Source organism: Octopus sinensis, linkage group LG7 (assembly GCF_006345805.1).
Source record: "Octopus sinensis linkage group LG7, ASM634580v1, whole genome shotgun sequence".
Taxonomy (NCBI): Eukaryota; Metazoa; Mollusca; class Cephalopoda; order Octopoda; family Octopodidae; genus Octopus; species Octopus sinensis.
The window spans coordinates 108289297-108304415 of NC_043003.1; the positions used below are offsets into that span (position 1 = coordinate 108289297).

Consider the following 15119-nt stretch of genomic DNA (forward strand, 5'->3'; position numbering starts at 1 on the left):
TGGATGGCAATGAGGAAGGTGGTGAATGAGAATGATGGCAATGAGGAAGGTGGTGAATGATGATGATGGCAATGAGGAAGGTGGTGAATGAGGATGATGGCAACGAGGAAGGTGGTGAATGAGGATGAAGGCAATGAGGATGGTGGTGAATGAGGATGGGGCAATGAGGAAGGTGGTGGTGAATGAGGATGGTGGCAATGAGGAAGGTGGTGAATGAGGATGGTGGCAATGAGGAAGGTGGTGAATGAGGATGATGGCAATGAGGAAGGTGGTGAATGAGGATGATGGCAATGAGGAAGGTGGTGAATGAGGATGATGGCAATGAGGAAGGTGGTGAATGAGGATGATGGCAATGAGGAAGGTGGTGAATGAGGATGATGGCAATGAGGAAGGTGGTGAATGAGGATGATGGCAATGTGGAAGGTGGTGAATGAGGATGATGGCAATGAGGAAGGGGTGAATGAGGATGAAGGCAATGAGGATGGTGGTGAATGAGGATGGTGGCAATGAGAAGGTGGTGAATGAATGAGGATGATGCAATGAGGAAGGTGGTGAATGAGGATGATGGCAATGAGGAAGGTGGTGAATGAGGATGGTGGCAATGAGGAAGGTGGTGAATGAGGATGGTGGCAATGAGGAAGGTGGTGAATGAGGATGATGGCAATGAGGAAGGTGGTGAATGAGGATGATGGCAATGAGGAAGGTGGTGAATGAGGATGATGGCAATGAGAAAGGTGGTGAATGAGGATGATGGCAATGAGGAAGGTGGTGAATGATGATGATGGCAATGAGGAAGGTGGTGAATGAGGATGATGGCAAAGAGGAAGGTGGTGAATGAGAATGATGGCAATGAGGAAGGTGGTGAATGATGATGATGGCAAAGAGGAAGGTGGTGAATGAGGATGATGGCAATGAGGAAGGTGGTGAATGAGGATGATGGCAATGAGGAAGGTGGTGAATGAGGATGATGGCAATGAGGAAGGTGGTGAATGAGGATGGTGGCAATGAGGAAGGTGGTGAATGAGGATGGTGGCAATGAGGAAGGTGGTGAATGAGGATGGTGGCAATGAGGAAGGTGGTGAATGAGGATGATGGCAATGAGGAAGGTGGTGAATGAGGATGATGGCAATGAGGAAGGTGGTGAATGAGGATGATGGCAATGAGGAAGGTGGTGAATGAGGATGGTGGCAATGAGGAAGGTGGTGAATGAGGATGGTGGCAATGAGGAAGGTTGGTGAATGAGGATGTGGCAATGAGGAAGGTGGTGAATGAGGATGGTGGCAATGAGGAAGGTGGTGTGAATGAGGATGATGGCAAGAGGAAGGTGGTGAATGAGGATGATGGCAATGAGGAAGGTGGTGAATGAGGATGATGGCAATGAGGAAGGTGGTGAATGAGGATGATGGCAATGAGGAAGGTGGTGAATGAGGATGATGGCAATGAGGAAGGTGGTGAATGAGGATGATGGCAATGAGGAAGGTGGTGAATGAGGATGATGGCAATGAGGAAGGTGGTGAATGAGGATGGTGGCAATGAGGAAGGTGGTGAATGAGGATGATGGCAATGAGGAAGGTGGTGAATGAGGATGATGGCAATGAGGAAGGTGGTGAATGAGGATGGTGGCAATGAGGAAGGTGGTGAATGAGGATGGTGGCAATGAGGAAGGTGGTGAATGAGGATGGTGGCAATGAGGAAGGAAGGTGGTGAATGAGGATGATGGCAATGAGGAAGGTGTGTGAATGAGGATGATGTCAATGAGGAAGGTGGTGAATGAGGATGGTGGCAATGAGGAAGGTGTGTGAATGAGGATGGTGGCAATGAGGAAGGTGGTGAATGAGGATGATGGCAATGAGGAAGGTGGTGAATGAGGATGATGGCAATGAGGAAGGTGGTGAATGAGGATGATGGCAATGAGGAAGGTGGTGAATGAGGATGGTGGCAATGAGGAAGGTGGTGAATGAGGATGGTGGCAATGAGGAAGGTGGTGAATGAATGAGGATGGTGGCAATGAGGAAGGTGGTGAATGATGATGATGGCAATGAGGAAGGTGGTGAATGAGGATGATGGCAATGAGGAAGGTGTGTGAATGAGGATGGTGGCAATGAGGAAGGTGGTGTGTGAATGAGGATGATGGCAATGAGGAAGGTGGTGATTGAGGATGATGGCAATGAGGAAGGTGGTGAATGAGGATGGTGGCAATGAGGAAGGTGGTGAATGAGGATGGTGGCAATGAGGAAGGTGGTGTGAATGAGGATGGTGGCAATGAGGAAGGTGGTGAATGAGGATGATGGCAATGAGGAAGGTGGTGAATGAGGATGATGGCAATGAGGAAGGTGGTGAATGAGGATGGTGGCAATGAGGAAGGTGGTGAATGAGGATGGTGGCAATGAGGAAGGGGTGTGAATGAGGATGATGGCAATGAGGAAGGTGGTGAATGAGGATGGTGGCAATGAGGAAGGTGGTGAATGAGGATGGTGGCAATGAGGAAAGTGGTGAATGAGGATGAAGGCAATGAGGATGGTGGTGAATGAGGATGAGGCAATGAGGAAGGTGGTGAATGAGGATGATGGCAATGAGGAAGGTGGTGAATGAGGATGGTGGCAATGAGGAAGGTGGTGAATGAGGATGATGGCAATGAGGAAGGTGGTGAATGAGGATGATGGCAATGAGGAAGGTGGTGAATGAGGATGGTGGCAATGAGGAAGGTGGTGAATGAGGATGATGGCAATGAGGAAGGTGGTGAATGAGGATGATGGCAATGAGGAAGGTGGTGAATGAGGATGATGGCAATGAGGAAGGTGGTGAATGAGGATGATGGCAATGGGGAAGGTGGTGATTGAGGATGGTGGCAATGAGGAAGGTGGTGAATGAGGATGATGGCAATGAGGAAGGTGGTGAATGAGGATGATGGCAATGAGGAAGGTGGTGAATGAGGATGATGGCAATGAGGAAGGTGGTGAATCCATTACCCCTCCCACATGTGGAGATACATATTCTGCCTTGAATACTTTCTGACGGTTTCTTCTCGCGGTAGAATGGCCAGAAACGGAAGGCATTTTCGATTGCACAGAGAAAATAGAGAAACTGATTCACAAGAATCCATAAATGATTCCAAGACAAAAGAAAATGACCGATTTCTTCGAACCGATACCGAAATAAATGTATTCATAAGTGAACGTCTTCGTATGTACTTAATCTCAAATCTGTCAATTCTATAAAAGTAGATTAGCAACAGTACAGTAATTCATAGTGTTGGGTTTCATTTAGTATTCATGGATCCTGAGATTGCGACGTGTACAATATACTCTGTAGAAGGGTGCGCCGTACAAACGGGTTCCACTTCGTTTTCGGTTAAAACGGACAATCGGATATAACTGAGAAATTTTCCCGGTCCCGAGGCGTTCGTTATATCCGACATCTACTGTAGTAATAATTCTGTCTAATATAGGCACAAGGTCAGCAATTAGATGGGGAGGGAGTCGATTAATTCGATTCAAGTACTTGACTGGTATTTCTTTTATCAACCCCAAAATCAAAGTTGATCTCGACCAAACTTGTGCTTAGCACCTAATGAGTCGGAGGAAATTATGCTAAGCATTTTGTCCGACACTCAAACAATTCTGCCAGATCGCCACCTTAATAATCCTTTCTACAATAGGCTCAAGGCCTGAAATTTTGTGAGGAGGGGATAGTCGTTTACATCGACCCCGGTATACGACCGGTACCTATTTTACCGACCCCGAACGGATAAAAGGTAAAGCTGAGCATTTTGCCCGGGCTGCTAACGTTTCTGCAAACTCGCCGCCTTAACCATAATTATAATAATCCTTTCTACGAAAGGCACAAGTCCTGAAATTTTGGAGGAGGGGACTAGTCGATTACATCGACCCCAGTGTTTCACTGGTACTTATTTCATCGACCCCGAAAGGATGAAAAGCAACCTCGGCAGAATTTGAACCCAGAACGTAAAGACGGACGAAATGCCGCTAAGCATTTCTCCCGGTGCGTTAACGTTTCTACCAGCTCTCCGCTTCAACAATAGTTACAATACTGAAAAATAAGTTTCAACTTGGTGTAATTTGATCTCTGAACGTAGAGTCAGAAGAAAAAATTAGAAGACATTCTGCCATCTCACCGAATGCGGATAGCAAATATTGTCGTAGTAAAAAATTAAATTAAAATAGTTGTAGGAAAAATCAGATGATAAAAACGGAAACAGTAATAAGAGTGAATACAAAATATGCTTGATTTTTGAATTAGAAGATACTGGTGATGGAAACTATAGTCAAATAGAGATTAGGCAAAAGATGTTGTAATAACACGGAAAAAATATGAGAATAAAAATATTAGAATACAAAATATGAAATATAAATAATTAATCTCTGGTGTTAAAATGTAAAGCAAAATGACACGAACAGTGGAGCGAGATGCTTACACAATTCTCCATACCATATACCTTCTTGTCTATTCCAAATATATATGTATAGATATGTGATGTGTGTGTGTGTGTGTGTGTGTGTGTGTGTGTAAGTTTGTGCTCATATGTTTATGTGTAAAATATATCTAAACACATATATGCATATATAGTTTTTAAATAAATACTTAACATATCTATACATATACAGTGGGAGGAAATAAATATTCGTACCATATTTGTTGTTGTTGTTAATGATAATAATCTTTTCTACTATAGGTACAAGGCCTGAAGTCTGGAGGTACTTATTTTGGTGCTAGGACAATTCTTCCCCAGTTATTTCGTCGTCGGTTAATTTGTCCCCGGTCAATTCGTCGTTGATCAATTCATCTCCAGGTCAATTCGGCGCTGGCCAATTCGTCCCAAAATACTCTTAAATGGGATTTTCGAGGGAAAGTTTAGAACAATCCCTTTAGAATTAAAATTGTTGTTGGAAACTTTTAGATATATTTTTCCTTTCTTTAACCCCTCCCCGCCTCTTTCTTAAGTATCTGCGCTGAACAGTTTACGAGCAAATATTTTCAAGTAATTCGAATTAAATTTATTCAATACACCTCGCCATCAACATGATTACCAGCAAGATCATAACTTTAGAGAAAGGAAACAATCAAAGTGGTCGATCAAGAAAATTATATAAACACAAAAAATAACCAGAATGCAGATGGAATGAAGATATATTGGAGGTGCGAAAATCGTGTGTACAAGGCTGACTACAAACAGATGAAAATTATTAAGGGCTTAAGAAGATTGGGATCTATAATCTTGCTTGAACTACTGCAGAGGTGAATGCAAGGATAATAGTTTTTTTTTAATATTAAAGTAAAGTCTATTTCATCTCGTGATGCCCCTCGCTCGATTATCTCTCGTGAAATTCAGAATTTAAACGACTGTACATTGTTGCAAATACCTCCATTCGCACTACTTCAAAGCAATATTTGATGTTGGAGGCAAGCTGATTCCATCTATCCTGCCACCCCTTACAAATGTTGGGCTTTCCATTCCAAGTGAATACTGCTACCTTGACAATGATGAAACGTTTTGACAGTATGACAGCGAGAGAGAAGATGCAAAGCGAATAGTAATACTTGTAAGTGACGAAGCACTTCGACAGTTAAAACAGCACAAGAACTGGCCGGCAAATGGAACATTTAAGTGCTGCTCTTGTATATTTTTTTCAGTTATATACACTCCACATACAAATTGATAATTTTAATGCCCCACGATTGTCCGCATTGCTCTCTGACAAAAGTCAATACACATATAGAAGACATTTTGCCAAAATAAATAAATTACTGCAGAATGAAGGATCTGATAATATAATTATTGATTTCGAAAAAGCAGCTCATAACGGATATCTGGAATCGTTTCCTGGGACGAATTTTGCATGCTGCTTGTTTCATTTAGGACTAAATGCGTACAAGCATGTTGTACAAGGAGGACTAAAATACTGATATCACGAAGATGACAGTTTTAGTCTAAAAATGCGGTGTTTTGTTGCCCTTGCCTTCCTGCCGGTTGATGATGTTGTAGATGGATAAGAACAACTCGTAGATGATGATGATATTCCACAGTCAATTGTATCCTATTTTGAAAATAATCATATAGGACCACCTACAGCAGTGCTCCCTAACCTGGAGTCTGCAGACCCCTGGTTGTCCGCAAAGGTAGGACTGGACTGAATTCAAAATTTCATATATATATATACACACACACACACACATATATATATATATATATATATATATATATATATATATATATATATATATATATAAAGTATCCGAAGAATTTACTGGGTTTTTTTTACCTATATCAATAACAGTTTTATGCAAATAGATAATAGGTAAATAAATAAAATAAACATAGAGTGTATCAATATATAAATATAAATAAGAAATGGAAAACAAAAACAATAAAGTGAACAATTATAAATTCAGTTCAATTTAATCATTTTATTCAAACAAATGACACATCTCCTAAATTACAGCTGTTTCCATTTCATCAAAAAAAAAACAAGTTTTCAAGAATTATAATATAATATAATGAGGCTTCATCAGATCAATATATCTTCTTCAACATTTCACATGGTAACCAAAATAATAAATTATTTGATATTGGTATTATTTTGGCTTTGATGTATTTATAGAATTTATTTTTCTACGTCTGTTTAGAATTAGTTTCGTTTTCCGCTTTGTTTATATGTATCTATATGTATATGTATGTGAGTGAATGAATAATGTGGTATATATATGAAGATATAGCGTTTTTATCTTGTTTAATTTGTTGTTTTGGATCGTTGTTCGTATTTCGGATATTTCGTTTCTATTGTATTACTTTGTTTTTTGTAGTATGTAGGTATTTAAATTTTTCGTTGACCGTATCGAGTTGGTCTCGTTTTTGTTTTGCTTCTATATATGGAAGAATAGTTATTTCGCTTGTATTTTAAATAAAGTGTTAGTGGGATTAATATTATAAACCCATTATTGAGATATAAATTCTTTTAGATTTGAATTGATATACGAAATAATGTTTTACAACAAATATATATATGTGTGTGTGTGTGTGTGTGTGTGTGTGTGTATGAACTGTATATGTATGCATATTGTAAAAAATATTGTGTGTGTGTGTGTGTGTGTGTGTGTTCGTGAGTGTGTAGCTGTGTGGTAAGTAGCTTGCTTACAAACCACATGGTTCCGGGTTCAGTCCCACGGCGTGACACCTTGGGCAAGTGTCTTCTACTATAGTCTCGCGCCGACTAAAGTCTTGTGAGTGGATTTGGTTGAGGGAAACTGAAAGAAGCCCGTCGTATATGTATATATGTGTGTGTACTTGTGTGTGTATGCTTGTGTCTCTGTGTTTCCCCCGCCATCGCTTGACAACTGACGTTGGTGTGTCCACATCCCCGTAACTTAGCGGTTCGGCTAAATGAATCGATATATTAAGTACTAGGCTTAAAAAGAATAAGTCCTGGGGTCTATTTGTTCGACTAAAGGCGGTGCTCCAGTATGGAAGCAAATAAAAGAATCCATGTGTGTATACGCGCGTGTGTGTATATGTATATATATATACATAAATGGATAAGTGTACAAGTGTTTATATAAATACATATAACTATGTATATATGAATGTGTGCATTCTGCAACAAAATCGGTTATAAAACTGGATACTAATAGATTTAAATTGAGGAGTTTAGGAATTTCAGTTAGATAATTTATTCATGATTAGCAGAAATACCTGGCGTTACCAAGGTTAAAGAGAATAATGAATATTCCATGCCAGCATGGAATATAGACGTCAAGTGAAATGTTAAAAAAAGTTTTCGACCCATATATGTATATAAAGTAAATACACGCAATTCGAAAGGACGTGTTGCATAGCTTATTTCGTAACCAAAAACAGGTACATATTATAAACAATGAAAGGCCGATTTTGGTGATTCATTTCACAGAGGTAGTAGAGAGCCAATCCGATGATAAATCTGACCTTGGATCTTGAAAGTGTGCATGAATCCTGGCTAACAAATATCTTGGTGACTCCAAATGATGCCATCTGTAGTGCAGCGTTGCATTGTTTAATTTTGTTTTGGAAGTGCTTGGCAACAGTTTCTTCAATGACTCTGCAGTTTGGAGGATTGCAGTAAGTTTAACCTTTCCACCACTGCAGCACAGAGCAGGTATCTCTCCAGGACACTCCCTTGCTTTACAATGCATGCACTCAGTTGTCATTGCACCAATGGAAACTCTAGTGTCATCTGCATAATGAACTGCTGGATCATAATTGAAAGCTGCTTTATAGAAGTTGCTTCTCTGAGCTGTTGCAAGCAGTAGAGATCCTCTGTTCATCACTTTGAGATGCTCTGGCTTTTGTAGTGCACAGTCTGTTCACTTCTTGGTATGCTTCTCTTTCTGCGACTGTCGCTTTTCCCTGAACAGAGACATTCTTTTGGCTGACCTTGACATTGTAGAGAAATTTGACACTTTCACTCTTGGCATGGTTATATATGTATACAGAAATACACGGGTATAGAAGATAGTAAACAGTTAAAATAACTGGGTAACGGAAAATATATTTCTTAATACGACGAGCAGAAAGTATATAAGAAACTTTTATGGAAAGTAAAGAATTGTACGGGTTGAAGCGAAATTTATCAGTGAACCAAAGAACCAGTATCGAAGGAACTAGAAAAAAACCGTTAACAGCAGAAAAACACAAAACCGTTGCAAAAGTAAATAAGAAATTGTTTGGGAAATTAACTAAGTGTACATGTTTAAGTGAAATTTTTGAAGTTACTTCTGTCAATAATTCTGTCAACAACAAAAAAATACACAACACGTTGCAAAAGTAAATAAGAAATTTGTAGGCAAATTTAACGAAGTGTACGGATTGAAGTGAAATTTATGAAGTTACTTCTGTTAGTAAATTATTCTGTCAATTTTCCTTATTTCGCTGATATTCTTGTTCAACACATTGACACTATAAATAACAACTGGAACTGCTCAGGAATTTATAGCTAACACCTTGTTACGGGTATTTAACTCAGATTTCAGGACTGCTTGAACTCTCCTGTAACATTCCTTCCTGATCTCTTTTTCATGCTTGCATGCTGAATGCCAGAGCCCTTCATTTATTCCGAGGTATTTGTAAGTTTGTTCCTGCTCAGGTTCTTTTATGACTGTGTCAACATCCAACACCACTGAATGTGAGGTCTTCAGTTTCCCTTTCTGGAAACTGGCCTTGGCACATTTATCAAGCTCATTTTCGTTTTTGCCATAAAGTCATCTATATATAAAAATAGATGGCTTATTCTTGTCAATAATAATAATTATTATTATTATTATTGTTATTTTTGTTGTTGTTGTTGTTGTTATTATCATTGAAGGCAACGAACTGGCAGAATCGATAGCACCCCTATAGTAGAAAGGATTATTTTTATCGTTGTTGTTGTTGTTGTCAAGGTGACGAGCTAGCAGAATCATTGGCACGCCGGGCAAAATGCTTAGCGGCATTTCTTTCGTCTTTGCATTCTGAGTTCAAATTCCGGGGGTCAACTTTGCCTTTCATCCTTTCAGGGTCGATAAAATAAGTACCAGTTGAAACCTGGAGTCAATGTAATCATCTTACCTCTCCCCCAAATTCCAGACTTTGTGCCTATAGTAGAAATGAGTATTATTGTTGTTGTTTTTGTTGTTGTTGCTGTTATCATTATTATTAGCATTATCATCATGTCATCATCATCAGCATTGTTGTTGTTGTTGTTATTATTTTATAGCTATATTAAAATTTTCCTTTAAGAAACATCTAAAACTTGGACACATATTGAATGACAAGTATACTCTTATTCAAGATTCAGACCACTGTGACTAACTTCTTTTTAAAATACTATGGACCCGGAAGACAGAAGCACGATATGGAAACAAAAACAGAAGCTACGATATGGTTTTTAACAGACGGGGATGGGCGGATGCTACACGATTCTAAGCAGATAAGTGCATCTTTTAAGTAATACTTTACGCGTCTGTTCCGAAAACTTGAGGAAGCCATATCTGAAATGTAGGTCAGAAGTGACGAACTCATACATCTATTCTTCCGTAAAACACTGATTATTGAGTCTTGCTCTAGTTTCCTTTAAGGAGATTAAAGCAGCTGCTGCTCTTTAACAATTGATTGAAGAAGCACATGCTATTGATCAAATATTTCATCTTCTAGCAACAGCATCTGCACAAACATCTCAGTATATCATGACTGATGATACACTGTCATGCGCAGAGGTTGTGGCGTATACAGAAATTCCTGGTTAGCGAGCAGATGTGGCCACTTTTTCGCATAACTGGTTTCCGTGACGAAGTAGCCATTCCGAAACAAGAGAAGACTATGCCTGGGCGCCTGACTTCTGGCGCTCAGCCTTGACGAGGCGGACGGTAGAACTTTCCCATTAGCTATCCCGAAGACAATGGACAACTTCCGGAAATCTCTGACTTAGCAATGCTACCAAGAGGTAGGTCCTGTTTCTTGTTGATGGTACTATTATTATCAGTAATTAGGATCTGTGAGCTACATCGCGACTTCCCTTTTATAAAAAGATGATGAAGGAAAACATGTATAAAGTTAATAAAAATTTAACAAATTCTCTAAAGAAACATTTAACCCTAAGCCAGTACCATTATTGTTTGAAACCTTCCTCTTCCATTTACAGTCAGAATTAACATGAAACAACTGTAAATTCTTTCATTTAATTATGATAATTAACAAGATACGTGGAATTTACACGTTCTGTACATGTTATTTCTAGTTTCTGTACATTATAATCGTTTGGCATTGCTGTGTTCTCTACTACTTATTAAGACTATCACCGTATTTATCAAGTGAAATTTGTCTTAGCATTATCATGCTTCAAGCTGATGAAATAATCACTAAATCGACGATTACTAAGACATATCTATTTGTTTTTCAATTGTTTAGATGTCGTTCAGAAGCTAGGAATGTTTGTAACAATTTTGATAAATGCTTCAAAAGTATATCTTCACGGCGTTAGTATAACAGACTGCAGTAATTTATTTCAGAAATTAACAACTTATGACAAATTTGTCAGCCGGATTATAAGTTCTGTCAAATATTCCAGAATGCCTAATAGTTATTGTCTGTTTGTCTGTAGCAATGTTATTTCATCAAATGAATTTAGTTGAGATTCATGAAAAGTGTTTATCATGTAAATTAAATACCTTGATGTATTCATAGCCGTCAGATTTACCAGTTTAATGTCTATTTTAGTTACAGACTTAGCTTTAAAGATTAGCTATTAGCTATTAAAAATCTAATTTAGTTTCTTCCGCTGATTATTTGATAATGAATTTATTGTACCTCGTACCCTTGAGATCTTATTTAGATTGGACATTCGTCTCATTATCGCATATGACGAAAGTAGACCAGCTCTTGCTAGTTAATGGTGACTGTACTGTGAATAATAATAATAATAATAATAATAATAATAATAATAATAATAATAATAATAATAATAATAATAATAAAAGATGGGCTACAGCAAATATTATGTTCATTACCACATATTTGCTTGTCAGTTGTTTGACCTTAACCAGTTGAGCATGTCCCTTGGTGGCTGACGATATGTGCATCTCTGATCACGAGCAGAAGTAGTGGGGAAGCATCATAGCCGTGAGTTAAGAAGAATTCTTTGGGGTTTGAATAATTCACCCTTGGAAACATGAGTGTTCCGTTCAACATCCTTAAACAACCCTTATTCAGGAACCTTTTGAGTCGGATGGGCTACTCGACCTGAAGAAAATTCTAACTGGGCCCCACCTGCAAGGTCATGTGCTGTTTATCTTGATATGAAATCATGTGGCGCACATATGGTTGTGATGCATGTGCCAGGTGCACTCTTATCAGACGACTAGTCATGATGGATATACTGGGCTTCCTATATTTTACCCCAGTGTCACTTTGATGGCATGAACTGCTCTCTCACTCAATAATAATAATAACAATAATAATAATGATAACAATAATAATAATGGTGGACATCCCTGTCGAAGACGACATATGAGTGTCCAACTTTTGCCGAAGGAGCTGCACAAATAATTTGTTTATAGCGATCGAGTGTTCGTAGCACACATTAGCTCACTCTCTCCATTTTTTGATATGAAATCTGTAAGGTTTGTGCCTGTGATAATTGGTGAATTAGGGAGTGTGAGTAGTGACATAGTCAAATAGTTAAAGGAGATTGGAATGGAGTGTCCTGCGGAGCTTCTACAAATATTTTGCTTCATAGAAAGAGAAACGATTATCAGAATGATTATTGAAATCGTGTAGATATCTGAGGTTAGAGGTAAAAACCCGCTCAGGAATGAGACAAATACTGAGTCAAGTCAATGAAGAAGAAGAAGAAGAAGAAGAAGAAGAAGAAGAAGAAGAAGAAGAAGAAGAAGAAGAAGAAGAAGAAGAAGAAAAAGAAGGAGGAGAAGGAGGAGGAGGAGGAGGATAAGGGAAAATGCTTAACAGTATTTCATCCGTCTTTACTTTCTGAGTTCAAATTTCGCCGAGGTCAACTTTGCCTTTCATCCTTTTGGGAACGATAAAACAAATACCAATATAGCACTGGGGCTGATTTAATCGACATACCCCCTCCCCAAATTTCAGTCCTTGTGCCTATAGTATAAAAGATTATTTTAGTCAATAAAACATGGATGAATGATCAGGTTGTGGCTACTTGGTTGTCGTTTTTGTTTAGTTCAAGATTCGCTGTGACTGATAAGATTTGTAATCAAAAGTATTCCAACAGTTACCAGCTATGTGCGTGCATGTGTGCATATATATATATATATATATATATATATATATATATATATCTTCAGTAAATCATAAATCCCAAAAAGAAGCACACTCTAAGTTATAGAGCAATAGAGTATATTGATACAGATAGATAGGGCCAGTCTATGGGTGTAGCCTGAGTTTCACGTCCATAAAGCGCTCAGCTTAACAGCGTTTCTTCAGACACTAAAACTCCTATGTGTGTGTGTGTGCATGTATATATACATACATACATACATACATACATACATATATATATATATATATATATATATATATATATAGAGAGAGAGAGATAGAGAGAGAGAGAGAGAGGAGAGAGAGAGAGAGAGATAGATAGATAGATAGATAGATAGATATAGATAGATAGATAGATAGATAGATAGATAGATAGATAGATCGATATAGATATAGATATATATAAAAGACTGCATTATCAAATTTATATATATATATATATATGTGGTGTGTGTGTGTGTGTGTGTGTGTGTGTGTGTGTATTATGTATGTATGTATGTATATATGTATGTATGTATGTATGTATGTATGTATGTATGTATGTATGTATGTATGTATGTATGTATGTATGTATGTATGTATGTATGTATGTATGTATGTGTGTGTGTGTGTACGTCCGTATGTATGTGTGGGTATACATATATATATAAGACTGCTTCTATTTCTAACATAAAAGGGCGTAGTTTGAGATTTCGTTGCTAATATCAGCAAGCTAAGAGACTACGTGGGGGCTCTTTCAGTGACTCTTTCTTGTAGTTGGTCGCTGTCACAAAAACTGTAGTGCAGGCGATCAGATTCAAAGTGCTGGAAAGTGATCATATTTTGCAAGACAACTTAATGTAGATTATTACTACATAAATATCATTGCATCACTCTATCATTTTATCGACAAGATGTTATTGTATACCTCAGGTCACAATGCTCTCCAGCACATTGTTGTAACTTTCTAATGAAACTGTTCCACTGACTAGGTAGACAGGCCAATATTTCCTCTGAACAGAGTGCCAGCTGAGTGGACTGGAGCAACGTGAAATGAAACGTTTTGCTCAAGAACACACCGCACCGCTTGTCTGGCAATCGAATACATGTTCTTTCGAATATGAGTGCGACGTCTTAACCATTACTCAAGGCGTCTTGACTAATATGCATATTTGAAGAAGAATTAGGATGAAATATCGCTTCTGTATCCAAGAAAACTTCATGAAATACTTGTATGATAATGAATAGCGTTATATTTATGATGGATAAAATATATAATTGGTTGAGGGGAACATGATTATCAAGTACTTAAGCTATCCTTCAACAAGAAAGATAAGCATGAGAGATTATAATTTCCTTTACATCTGTTTCAAGTTTAAAGTCTTTTTCATGCTATTGTACTATTATCCATGGTTTCTCCACAAGTTAAGCTGATATATGTGAAATAAAATCTGGTGTGAGCAAAACTAGTGATGGTCTTCAACGGCGAAAATCATTCAATAAATTTAAAGAAATTTAGATAAGTTTATTTCTATGGTGGCAAGATGCAATACTTACGCTTCAAATAAAAGTCTTCTTCACAGAAAGATATAAACGGTTAGAGTAGCACTAGGCAAGCGTATTTGGTCCACTTACATCACTAGTTTTCACGGTCTTTTGGTTTTATCTAACATTTGTCAACTCAGCTTGTAGTGAAACCTTGAAATAATACCATAAAAGCTACATTAAACTTGAAACAGAAAGAGAAATTATTGCCCAAAGTATTTATATCATATTATGTATGATTTTATATTTATATATACATGTATACGAACCTATGTATATACGTGTATATGAAGGGATATATGTGTGTGTATGTATATATATATATATATATATATATATATATATATATATATATATGTAGGTCCCGGGTTGAGTCGGGGTTAACCACAGTAAATAAGGTACTCAATACATAGCAGAGTAAATTAAGTTATTTTATAGAAGGAGCTTCTACAGGACTAGAACTGTTTCATTCAAAAGAAATCATCAGGAAGCTAGGTGACAAGAATAGTTTTGGCATTTATACACCTGCCTAAGTGTATAAATGCCAAAACTATTCTTGTCACCTAGCTTCCTGATGATTTCTTTTGAATGAAACAGTTCTAGTCCTGTAGAAGCTCCTTCTATAAAATAAATAAATATATATATATATATATATATAAAACATTATTGGTGAATTGTAGAAATGGAGCTGAACGCAGATTGAACAGAAATCGTTTCTGTTCAATCTGCGTTCAGCTCCATTTCTACAATTCACCAATAATGTTTTAATTTCAATTAT

General features: G+C 37.7%; 1 protein-coding gene across 2 annotated transcripts in view; it reads left to right on the forward strand.

The window, feature by feature from the left end:
• The window catches only part of LOC115213832, a 78465-nt gene that overhangs the window by 12602 nt on the left and 50744 nt on the right, over positions 1-15119 (forward strand). The window contains exon 1 of one of the 2 annotated variants that reach the window (XM_036505092.1): positions 10449-10469. The exons of the other annotated variant lie outside the window; for it this stretch is intronic. The gene's annotated coding sequence lies outside the window, so the exon portion shown is untranslated. Of the gene's footprint in view, positions 1-10448; positions 10470-15119 lie in introns of those variants that run through there. 2 annotated transcript variants of the gene reach the window in all.